Source organism: Cyprinus carpio, chromosome A12 (genome assembly GCF_018340385.1).
Source record: "Cyprinus carpio isolate SPL01 chromosome A12, ASM1834038v1, whole genome shotgun sequence".
Lineage (NCBI taxonomy): Eukaryota > Metazoa > Chordata > Actinopteri > Cypriniformes > Cyprinidae > Cyprinus > Cyprinus carpio.
The window spans coordinates 22,908,537-22,919,659 of NC_056583.1; the positions used below are offsets into that span (position 1 = coordinate 22,908,537).

The 11,123-nt window shown below is 36.6% G+C and overlaps 1 long non-coding RNA gene across 1 annotated transcript; it reads right to left on the bottom strand.

Moving 5' to 3' along the window:
- Nucleotides 1-3,077: 3,077 nt before the first annotated feature.
- LOC122147115 lies at nucleotides 3,078-4,358 on the bottom strand. The gene is made up of 2 exons (XR_006161435.1): nucleotides 4,170-4,358; nucleotides 3,078-3,522 (listed from the first exon to the last, which is right to left on the bottom strand). It is a non-coding gene; the product is annotated as an uncharacterized LOC122147115 (long non-coding RNA).
- Nucleotides 4,359-11,123: the final 6,765 nt, after the last annotated feature.

Consider the following 11,123-nt stretch of genomic DNA (forward strand, 5'->3'; position numbering starts at 1 on the left):
TGTATTTTGTTCCTCTCAACTCACTCCTCTTGTTCATGCTCTGCTCAATCTCTGGTGCATTTAGACCTAAATCCATCCCATTGTTCACTGGAATCGTTAAAAAGACGGATTATCGGAATTACAAGGTGGTAAACTGCGTGGGTGCCTTAAGAGTCTGGTAGTTTTAAATGTATGACAGTGGATGAGGCAATAGAAGAAAATAAATGTTTGTGAGCTGATTTCAAATCAACAAGCTAACACTTCAGGTTGTGGTTTTAAAGACATTCTGAAAAACCTCGAAGCGATTTTCATGTCAAAAATTCCCCCAGAGGAGGAACTGCTCCACATTCTGATGGGTTTTGAGTCGAGGCTCATACCCTGGAGAGACTAAAGTCTTTTGAGACCCCAGACATCCAGTTTAAATGGCTGATAATCTAATATAAAAGAAAGTGTCAGGAATGCAATTTGGCTCTGAGAAGCTCCATAGGGCATGATTGTATTGTAGCCAAATCAACTTAGTTTCCCCATTGTTTCTTTCTGCTCTCTGTTCTTCTTTTCAATATTGCATTGACAGGAGCAGAGCACATCCTAATATTTTCATGTGTCTGTCATTCATTTTAATAACGATTTAGCTGTGCAGCATTTGCCATTTAGGTTTAAGATATTCTGTATTATGTCCCTGCAGTACTGTTTATGTTCCATGAAATTAAAAAAAAAACAATTTCTTATACATATAAGCTAAGGGGGGGATGGAATTGAAATGGTAGACAAGTTATTGTTCTACCCTTTTGGTTTTTGAAAATGTGTATATACACAAAATGTAAATGTAATGTTATTTTTTTTTCTCCATATATGTTTTTGATGTAATGGTTAGTTAAGCAGCTAAAATGTATATGCATATGTGCACATGTGATTCTGTATTTTTATATAAACACTTTATTAATAATAATTATAATCCATTACTGTAAAAGCTTCCCATAAGAAAATAGCCTGCACTGGGAATAGTTGAAAGAAAACATGAATATGTATTATTGTTTATGCATCTGACAGTATAGATAAAAAGATAGTCTCACAGGTCTTTATCACATTTGGCAAGTCTTTGCGCCCAAGCTTTTCTTTTAGATTTTCATCCATGGCATTTTGACATCAGATAGTCGTAAACAAGGATCTTTAGCATTGCACTAATTAGCTTGCTGCCATGGCTCTGTAATTAGTACACAAGCAGTGTCTCTCAGATCTCTGGAGTTACATCAAAAGGAAATCTCTCTCAATTAGAAGCTGTGCTCCTGTGTAATTTCGCCTTTGTTTACCTTTGCTGCTGCTCTTTCAAGCCTTTTTATCTTCACCCTAAGGTTCAAATGGAGCTGGCGGCTAGTATCAGGGCTAACTGTTATTTTATCATCACCTTTGATGGTAGAGTGTCATGAAAGCTGTCAACCCATTAGTGTTTCCTTTTCTGTTGTACGACTATGTCAGAGGGGCTCAGATCTAGATACAGCAACTGTATTGACTAAAACCCACATAGCAAACGGACTTGGCCCAAATGTGGCCTCAAGCTGGCACTGCTGGCATCCTGTCGGCAATGGCATGTACCCTTTCAGCCAGAGCTGGGCCATGTGTGGCAATGATGGCACGGCGTGGATCATGGCAAACAGATTGTTGGTTGGGAGGAGTGTGGCCCAGATCAGTCCAGTGATCATGTGGCCCAAATCAGGCTATGATCTGGCAGCATATTATGTGACCCATGATAAACAAGATAAATGCAATATTGCATGATAATGGTTAAATGATCACATACATTTTTAATGAAGTGTAGTATTGTTTAAATATAGTATATACTTTCATAAATATAGTCTGTCAAAACAGAATGAACATAATCATTTAAAAATTAAGCAAATCAGTAAATCAGTCAACTGCATTATACTGCACTTAATTATCATTTTATTACATTTTATATTATTATTCTTGGTACAAATAATCTTAGAATCCTTACATAAAGAGAGCAAGAGAGAGAGAGAGAGAGAGAGAGAGAGAGAGAATTTACAACTCTACAATTGCAATGCATCGTCATTTGGAATACTCTGGTACTGCTCTTTGACATCTGCAATAAATTCATATGATTAAGTTGCATGTGTCTATCTGTTACATTTCTCTTATTGACTATATTTTCTACACTCACTCTTGTGAGTACTTTATTTGCAGAGTTTGTGTGTACACTACCGAAGCATGTCACAAAATGAAAAATGGCGATTATAGTAATACACAATGCAATAATATGAAATATTAAGATTCTGTATTAGTTCTGGGTTATATAAGGCTCAAGTGTGGCTCAGATTTGGGGATTTACTTAAGGCTGAGAATTGGTACCAATAATAAAACCTGTTTTGGCCAAGTTCAGGGCCAGCTAAGGGTGATTAACTGGCTGAGATTCGGGCCGGTTATGGCCCATGTGTGGCCCTTGTCTTTAATCCAGTTCTGGGCCACTTCAGGGCCATCCTTCTTTGCAGCACTTGGGCCGAGGGAAAAGTGATTGTGTGGCCCGGATCTGGGCCAGAAAACATTTGCTATGTGTGAATTATGTAACATGCTATTTTGGTAACTGGACTTGTGAGCTTATTTTGGTTTTGAGCCTTTGACCTTGGAAAGAGGACAAATAATCAGAGAGAGAGAGAGGGCGGTTGGAAATGAGGCACATCATAGGCCACATTTTAACTTAACACAGATGAGCTCCGTAGCTCACAATATATGAACTGCTGGGCTTCAACACTAATGGTTTCTTTTGTAAATAATAATAAAAAATAAAAAGTTTAATAAGTTAAAAAGTTTGGTGTCGGAAGAAATATGTTTTTGAAAGAAGTCTCTCTTATATCAATACAAAAGGCAGTATAAATAAACTATTTTACTTAATATTTGTCACGCCGATGACATCAATAGTACAGAGTGCTAAGTTGCTTCTCTAATAAAAACTAAAAAAAAACCCACACAAAACCATTCACTATGTAACCGTGATACACACTAAACGTAAGCTTACACTGTGCTAGGTTCGAAAGGAGCTAAGTGATATAAACTGTACCCATAAAAGGAAATATCAGACCAGGTAAGTAGTAACCAGTAACTTTTACTCACATTAAGTTGCAAAGTTACTCACATTAAGTTGCAAATAACAGTTGAAACACAATTGTATAACATGTATATGAAAAAAAATAAAAAATAAAAAATGGGCCCTTTAAAATAAATGAGTCTCTGCTTTTGTCCTTTTGTAATCGTTAAAGTCTGTTTTGTGATCACTTTCTGTATTAATCAATCCTGTCAATAGTTCGGTGTCAAAAGTGTATGTCACCAGTTCTGTGACAGTTCCTCTTTTTAAAAGGAAGTTTGCACTTGGATGAAAGTGGGTACCAGCTCAGGCGACTGATACTTTCCTACCACCAGAGGAAAACGTTCGATGAGTTGGTCTGCGTCTCTTCACAATCACACTGGGAGGCTCGCCATCGATAGAGAAGGATCTTCCAAGTAGTTTTCACTCTGTTCATAAGACCTGACCTGTTTATTTCAAACAGAAAATTTAAAATAATGTTCTATATATGTTGTACAACAGACATACTAAAGCATAACAACCATGTAACATTAAGAATCACATGCTGCATAACACTAAATGATCACATGTTCAGGCCTATTTATCACACTTTAGTTCAACTTCAAATCTCAACTCAATTTCTAGAATATAACATACACAACCTTATACTTAATTAATAACAGCTGATAATAAATCAACAAAAATGGCATACTCTTATATCCCTGGATTAGAGAAAAACTGTAAACAATACAGGCTCTACATAAATTAAGTTGCAACACATAGCTGTAGTTGCAATATTAATACTCTTATTTTAGTACCCTTTTTAAACAAAATGTTTTATCTACTCAAAGCAGAATTTAAACATTAAAGTTTAACATTTCCACTCACAACATTAAAATAAAATCATCATAGAAACCATATAGTATTTTTTTATAACATTCCCTTCAATAGAAATGCTGTGTAATTCACTCAGCTATTCCTTAAAACAAAACAAATGAACAATAAACAGCTGTGTTCAAGTAACTTAAATATCAGCTTACTATTTCTGTACTCTTTATAAGCTTTGTATCACAGTTAGCAAGCGATATTAACATCATGCAGTTCACTAGCTTACCGAGACAAATACAGGTGGAAAACGGAGTTTTCCAAACTCTCGGTTGCTCCTCCTTATTCTGTCTTCTGTATTGGTTCTTTAGCTTGCTAATACACTCACTTTTATCACTCTGTTAACTTTATATCTGTAAATTTCCTCTCGTTTCCCGTCGCCATCAATCGTGTTCGTCTTCTCTCTTTCTCTCACATACTCGCGAGCATGGTTGAATCACGCAATTTGCCTCGTCTCCTGTCAATCATGTTCAGCTAGGGGAGGAACTATCACTGCTGATTGGCTGATTTCTTCCTAAGGGATATTACACTATTTTGGCTGTTTTTTTCCTTAAAGGGATATTACACTATTTTAATACAATTTTAAAGTAATTTTAACCCTGTATTGCCACTGGGTTACACTTCCTATGTAGAGTTTCCAAATCAGCCACTTAAAAGCTTTCATTTCAGACAGAAAGCTGCTTTAGAGAAGGCCTATGCAGGCAGTAGATAGTGAGTCAGCTCAGATGTTACAGCAAAAGCATGGTCTGAGGTGTCTTAGCAGGTTTAGTCTGGTCTGGCCTGCCATTTGATTTCTAATATCAATGGTAGGACTAGACGAAATGGTCCTTTTAACAAATCCAGTGATTTAAAATTCTTGACAGGGGACTGGTCAATATTTAGGATCCATGCCATAACACCTCTGTTCAGCACTTAGAGGAAGTTCACCTTAAAAAGGAAACTTCTGTCAGTATTTACTCATTTAACGCGACCTCATTATAATATTGTTTGTCACCCAATTTGATAACTTTATGTGAGGAACAGACTGAAACCTTTCTCTCCTTTCATTTTTTCCCCTTTGTTCCTTCTCATAGGATTGTCTTTTCCATTTGCCCCCCTTATAGTAACAGTCACAGATTCTGCTGTTGTCGTGGGAACTGCCACTAAACATCAAATACGCAGTATGGATGGAACGTCCACGGCGACAGGTGGCATGAAGGTAAACACCTGCTGGTCGCTCCAACATTACCGTGAGGCTTTCTCTGGGGTCAACACTCTGTCTAAGTGACCAAATAATGACCTCTCACTGCTGTGACATATTTCCCATCTCTCTGGTGTTTTCTGCCTCTGGACCAACAGCGGATTTGTGAGCAGCTTTTGGAGTTGCTGACAGTCAGACATCTCAAAGTACTCTTTATTTTTATTTTTTTTGAGAGGAACTGCTGCGAGAACAAAATAAGTAGTGGAAGTTTGACAGGAGGGACTCACCCACAAGAGTTTGGATGGAGAAAAGGTTCTTTGGCTTGTTTAGAAAAAAATAGAAACTCAAATTTGATAGAACCAATTCCCCTAAAAAAAAAAAAAAAGTCCCTTACTTATTTTTCTCAAAAAAAAAAAAAAAAAAAGTCATACTGCTTTGGGGCGATATGAAGGTAAGTAATCAATAACATAGTTTTAGGAAGTATTAAATCTGAAACATTTAATAGAGATGCAAACAGTATTTTCATTGCAAATCAGAGGAATGGCATGTTTTTCTGTGGTCTCAGGGAGTGGAAAAATAGTTTGAAACAATGACACAGGCAAAGTGACAACATCTAAAACACATGATCCACGAATACGATTCAAACTGACATGCTTGTCTTTTTCGCTCATGCTGAGCACAGTGTTTTTTAGTACAGAAAATATGCAACATGGCCCTCAAAAGTTTCCGAACCCTCTGCACAGATGGTTGATCAACAATCTTTTCTGTCCAATTAACAGCACAGTCTTTATTCACAGGTGTATGTAGAGTTTACAAGAATTATCTTTTAATTCATATAGAGACACCCAGACTGGTTAATAGCTTGAAACAACACACAATGAATCTTAGACAGCTGTGAAGGAAAATCGAGTGATGCTAGATGAAGAGATTACAAGAGTCCAGTGGCCAAATGATGCTATCTGTGCAGACAATGCCCATATGGAGGTGCAGATAACTCAGAGATGGTAAGAAATCTCAATTCAGTGAAGGACAAAGCCATTTATTTTCTTCACAATGGAATTCATATAAGATGTTTTGAGTTACAGATGCCTGCTGGTTATCATAACCAATTTTTTTTTTTTTTTTTTTTTTACTGCATTCTGTCAGAATGAGAGCCCAAACAGTAAAAAAAAAAAAGAAGAAAAAAACAAAAAACACCACAATAATCCACAAGTAATCCACGTGACTCCAGTCCATCATTCAACATCTTGTAAAGTGAAAAGCTGCATGTTTGTAAGAAACAAATCCATCATTAAAGCAGTTTCACTTTAAACTGTCACTTCTAGCCAAAATACCAATCCGTAATTTATAATAACGCTTCCTCCACTGAAAATTTTGAACTGTTTTTGCTTGTAAATGGTGCTTGATCTGTGCATATTTCTCTCCTGATTCAGATGAAATGTCTTTTTAATTGGAGAAAGCAATATCATTGATAAAGGACTTGTTTAAAGTTACAATGTGTTAATGATGGATTTGTTTATTATAAACATGCAGCTTTTTGCGTCACAACATGTTAACTGGACTGGAGTGATGTGGATTACTTGTGATGTTATATCAGCTGTTTGGACTCTCATTCTGATGGCACCCGTTCACTGCAGATGATCCACTGGTGAGCAAGTGATGTAATGTTGATGAAGAAACAAACTTATCTACTTTTGGATGGCCTGAGGCCTATGTAAATTTTCTGCAAAATTTATCTTTGGGTGAACTGTTTGTTCAACCATCTGCTTTTTTCTGTGGTATCAATAGTTAAATCTGGTGCAGTTTTATTTTTTCAACAGAAACTATGTAAATCATCATCCGCATTACTTGTATCCAAAGTAGGAGCTCGGTTATTCAGCCTAAAATCTCATTTTGTGTTTCACGGATGAAAGAAAATTATACAGGGTTGAGGCTTGAGTAAATGATGACAAAATGGTCATTTTGGGGTGAACTATTTCTTAAACATTTCAATTGAGAATGGGATGAGTATTGTTAATGTGGCTGTCATATTGTGCTTTGGGAAGCGCGTGAATGCAGGTGCAGAGCTGGCGCACATAGCGTTTAATGGGACCGACATGAATGGAGCAGCATAGTCTTGCTGTCAGCAAATGTGTTTCATAATGTTCATAGTGTTGGCATGTGGTCTAAAAATCACAAGAAGGAAAATATTAAAGGTTATTAACTGCCTCCATATGTGACTCTCGGTTGACAGTGATGGAGCGAGGGGAGAGAGAAGATATCACATTCTCCATCAAATCTTTTCACTGAATTGGCCTCCAACCTGGATAATGTACTTGGAAGTTTTAATTAATTCATACAGTGCAGATAAAAGCTTACTGACATTTTCGAATGTGTCTGGAGACATAAATCAGAAAAGTATGTTGCATGTTTCCCTTTCCTGCACAGATCAGAACAATATACATTCCTTATTTTAATAGTCTATCATAGAGGATTAGGATTAGTGTAGTTTTACATATTCCAGGAAAATACAGTTGCATATGCATAAAGTTTTGCATTCTCAAATTTCATTGCTGCAGGTTAAAAAAAAAAATCACTGTAGTTGCAGGTGGCACTTAATGTGCATTAACTAAGTTTAATTGTACAATAAGTAATGCATTATTTTTCATTCAGAAGATTTGGAATATAGCACACAACTTGTATGGAAAGAGCAGCCTGATGATGAGTAGATAATGACAGATATTTGATGTTCACATGACACTTTCCTACAGACTTTAGTTCCAACTCTGATCAAATTTCATCAAAGAATCCTGAAATGAAATGTTTCACAGTTTAAATTGTTTAATAAATAAATATTAAGCAGCACAACTGTTTTCAGCATTGATAAAAATAAAGAAATTTTCTTGAGCAGCAAATCAGCATATTATAATGATTTCTGAAGGATCATGTGACACTGAAGACTGGAGTAATGATGCTGAACATTCAGCTTTGCATCACAGGAATAAATTACATATTTTAAATTGTAATATTTCGCAATAATCCCGTTTTACTGTATTTTTGATCAAACAAATGCCTTGGTGAGCATAAGAGACTTTATTCAAACGTATAAAAAAAGCATTTTGAAAGGTAGCCACAAAATTCCTTGCATAATACTCATTTTTAGTTCTATTCGGTGGACATTATTATTGTTTTTGGTTTTGCAAATAGACAGGGGAGTACATTATTGCATGGTTATTATATATATTTAATTCATAATAAAATTAAGGCAAATAAATATCAGATTCAAGCAAATGACTGGACACCAACCTTGGACATCAACCAAAGAAATGGGAAGTGTTAACCCTGCTAACTGTCCTCTTACTTTAAAATAAAGCCCATTTATCTATTTGCTTCCTAGCTATATTTGCTGACTATTATTTGCATATAGAGCTGTTGTTTTCCCTCTTTGCATGGGTCAAAACAAACCTATGACCCATTTGTGGGTCACAACCCGCTAGTTCTGTGGATGATGCTAACAGCTGCAGGTGTAGCTAGTGTTGTTATACATAATAAACAATAGCATATATCTTTTTTTTTTCTTTTTTTCTAAAAGAATCCGCAAGAAGCAGAATAACTTGCCACTCACATTTGCATCATCCAACGCATAATTGTATTTTCGAGAAGCGGATCTGTCTAGTCATTATTATCTCCATCTCTGATAATTCAGATCATATTTTTTTCTTAATGAGAGGATGTTAAAACAATTCTCCCGCAACATTTGTCACATTTCACAGCGGCTGAAATCCTGCTAATGGATAAAGCAGTTTAATGTTGAAGGGATACAAGAGGAGCACTTGTGGTTTATCAGGAAGATATCAGACACAGCTCTATAATTACAACACAATGGCTCACAGACAGAACAGTAGGGGATAAAAGCTCAAAAGAAACATTTTCATCAGCAGTCCAAAAGCCTTTTTTTTCTGAAGCACATGGGTAGAGAGAAAAGAAAAGAGATGAAGAGAGAGAGACAATAAGTAGAAAGGACAGGGTGAAAGAACAAGCAAACAACACCTGCTGTAAGTCACTAAATCTGTCTTGACTGATGGCTTAAAAGGGGTTCCCGTGCCTCTGAAAAGCTGAAATGCCTGTAATATCAGAAGGGGAGGGCAAGTCTTGTCCCTAACATGCCTATCAATTCGAGATGTGGGCGTCAAAGCTTTATTATTTTCCCACTTCTAGCCGGATGAAATGGTACCTGTGAGTACAATAGTTCTAGAATCAGAATAGCTTTAAGAAGCCAGAATGTGTTGAAACGGCGGTGTACTGAGAGTTGGTGGAAAGTTGTGTTGCTGATTCTTGAACTGTGCACTTTGTCGTAGCACATCTATTTGCGAGTATGCTGTCATTACTTTGTCAACGCTTGAGGAAAATAACCCAGCGTGATGACAAGAAACTCAAAAGCTGACTTTTTGGGTGACATGATTGTGTTGATGCATTCGTGGGACCATCTGTCACAAGTCATGTCACACACGTCAAAGCACTGCCATTGCAGAACTGAAGCTGTTCCTGGTCTTGATGTCATATCAGCAAAGATGTGGTTTGGAAAAAAAATGAAAATTCTGTCATTTACTTACCATCGTGTCATTTTAAACAATTTAATGTCATTCCAGCTCCTTTTTTTTTTTCATATTCATCCATGATGGTGAGTCAATAATGGCTTTTTTTGGTGGACGCTATCCTTAAGGTTTCATGAATGTATTTGAGTGAATAATTGATTTGAGCACTTTTGCATCAGCATGATTTCTAGGTGAATAAGCCCACTGACTCAAAGATAGTGGCAAGGTTATTTAATGACATTGTTTTAAAATATGGTCGGAGATACACCATTGCCTTGATATGCCCCAGAGGAACCTTGGGATTATGGTTTTAATTGTGCCTTATGGAGGAACAGATTTCCTCAAGAGCAAAAATCATGAATTATTTATATTGGGAGTTTATGATGATGAATGGATGAGACCATGAGTATGACCTTGTCAAACTACCTTATCCACGTTTCCGTAGCAACATGAACGAACAGATCAGGGTAGCAGTAGCATGAAACCGAATGAAGGTCATGACATTCCTCCACCCCTCAACCGGACGTTTTATTTCATAGTTTCTGAAGAATTTCTAGAATGTCATTAAAGGAATAGTTCACAAACCTATTAGTTTAAACTATTAGTATAAAAAGGAATAGTTCTTGTTCAGTATACAGAAATACAGGTTTGGAATGACTTTATGGTGAGTAAATAATGACACCATTACCTTTTGGAAAACAAGTTTAAGAAAAAGAAAAAGAAAAATACTTTTTTTTTCAGATTTTTTTAAATTTATTTAATTTATTTTTTATTCAGAGCAAAAACGTATTCATTCTACAGATGTGGGTCTCTAGGCAGCAATTGTGCGTGTGAAATCATTAGACCGCTGTTATTCGTGGACACATGGGTTGTGAGCTTGCTATAGGAAAGTGTGCCTTCATTACAGGTGAGGCAAGCAACAAGTTCCATGACTACACTGACTGTTCCGCGTTAATAAGTGCCATACTTTTTCACATAGATGTGGTGCTATGAAAAGGGCTTAGCATTTTAAATAGCACCTCACTAATTAATGCCTTTGGCCATTCACATATGCCAATCTTTTTGTACTTGTATGCCATGCTTGTAAAAGTACAGTTGCTATGACATTCATTTTTTATCTATTCTAGCTTCTCGCTGAATGTATATTATACTCATGAAAGGAAACTGAAGCTCATAGTTAATTAAAAGATGGCCTCTTTAACCTTGATGGCCACAGAGAACAAATGATAAAACTATTGTGACGTGGGGAAGAATCACTCGACAAGTTTTGGTTTCGTGAACAACAAAGGCCCCGGAGGGTGGATTTTTATTTACAAACAAAGTGCAGGGTGGCAAGCCGGTGTGGGTAGGCTGGTGCTCAACGGTGCTCTTCAGTGCTCAATCCAAGGGAAAGTGGGTGTCCCAAACGTGCTCCAAAAGTGGTGGGCTG